The 1493-nt window shown below is 37.0% G+C and overlaps 2 protein-coding genes across 3 annotated transcripts in view; one reads left to right on the top strand and one right to left on the bottom strand.

The window, feature by feature from the left end:
• thada (THADA armadillo repeat containing) overlaps window positions 1-209 on the bottom strand; it is a gene marked incomplete at its 3' end in the record, with an annotated part of 26753 nt that extends 26544 nt beyond the window's left edge. The window contains 1 exon segment of the mRNA XM_014021152.1: window positions 84-209.
• A 420-nt stretch (window positions 210-629) lies between these two features.
• The window catches only part of plekhh2 (pleckstrin homology domain containing, family H (with MyTH4 domain) member 2), a gene marked incomplete at its 3' end in the record, with an annotated part of 20319 nt that continues 19455 nt past the window's right edge, over window positions 630-1493 (top strand). For both annotated transcript variants that reach the window (XM_014021151.1, XM_014021150.1), the window contains 1 exon segment: window positions 630-801.

The raw sequence follows: 1493 nt of genomic DNA, 5'->3' as shown, positions 1-1493 counted from the left end.
GTGTGTGTGTGTGTGTGTGTGTGTGTCTGTGTGTGTGTGTGTGTGTTACTGTAAGCTACAACAGGCAGAATAAAGCGACTAACCGTTTGAAGTAGAGTTAGTTAAAAGATGAAAGAGACCACACCGCTCTGTAAACACAAACCTCTCAGGTTAATAAGACCACATTTAACACATTTAACTCACGTGCACGCGCTGCTGCAGAAACTCAGCTCCAGGAAAAAATACAACATACTTCCGCTGCTTTTATTTTTATTTTTTTCAAAATAATAGTCTGTTTAAAAATTAAATACTGTAACAAAATAAACCAATATTTTTGATGAAAATATTTGGATTAATATAACTTTAAAAACATTTACAGAAAAAAGATTAGTAGTTTAAAAAAGTTTGATAAAGATTTTAGAAAGTAAATATTTTTTACTTTGAAGTTACACAATGTTTACTTCCTGTTTCCGGCCGGGACCAATCAGACACAAGCTTGTCCATGACGTCACTTCCTCTTGTCGTTTGTAAAGTTGCGCTTCTGAATGTTATTGGTTAAAACATTCCGTCAATCAAACGCAGTTCTGCTTCATCTGTGATTGGACAGTTTTGTTGAAGCCACGCCCTCTAAACTACGCCAACACAGAGGGTTTTTTTTTTTTCAAGCCTTCATGAGAATCTGAAGAAAAATAAGAAAAGTGTCGACATTTGTTCATGAAAACGTGTTTTAATGTTAGGAAGAAAACCGGAAGTGTCAAAGTTTTCACTCCTGACGTCGTGAAGATGATCTGAAGGTTTTCATCAGTTTTCCACCAGCAGGAGGTGAGAGAGACAGTTTAGATTAGTTTTAATAAACCTGTTTTATAACTGTTTTATTAAACCTCTTGTTTTATAACTGTTTTAATAAACCTCTTCTGTTTTATAACTGTTTTATTAAACCTGTTTTATTAAACCTGTTTTATTAAACCTGTTTTATTAAACCTCTTCTGTTTTATAACTGTTTTATTAAACCTCTTGTTTTATAACCTTTAATAAATCTCAGTTCGGTTCTTCAGACTCGCTGCTGTTTGTAAGTTTTAAAGTTTCACATCAAAGATTTTCATTTCATCACAACCAGTTCAGAGTTTCAGGTTCGATCACAGTTTGTCACCAAACTGGACCAGAACCTTTCTGAGCAGGACTTCCAGGCGGGTTTTAGGTCCTCTGCTGGTTCACTCCAGACCACAGGTTCAAGTCCAGGTGGGTCAAGAAGACCACCTCTGAAAGAACCAGACTCAGGCTGAAGACATTTTTTATCAGACATTTACAAAAACAAAATTTAAGAAACAAAAAAAACTGTCCCTGTGATGGACTGAGACATGTCCATGTGTATCTGTGATGGACTGAGACATGTCCATGTGTCTCTGTGAGGGACTGAGACCTGTCCATGTGTCTCTGTGATGGACTGAGACCTGTCCATGTGTCTCTGTGATGGACTGAGACCTGTCCATGTGTCTCTGTGATGGACTGAGACC

This window comes from Austrofundulus limnaeus, unplaced genomic scaffold (assembly GCF_001266775.1).
Source record: "Austrofundulus limnaeus strain Quisiro unplaced genomic scaffold, Austrofundulus_limnaeus-1.0 Scaffold280, whole genome shotgun sequence".
Classification (NCBI taxonomy): Eukaryota; Metazoa; Chordata; class Actinopteri; order Cyprinodontiformes; family Rivulidae; genus Austrofundulus; species Austrofundulus limnaeus.
The sequence above is the reverse complement of the archived record's forward strand: the minus strand, read 5'-3'. Positions and strand labels throughout refer to the sequence as shown.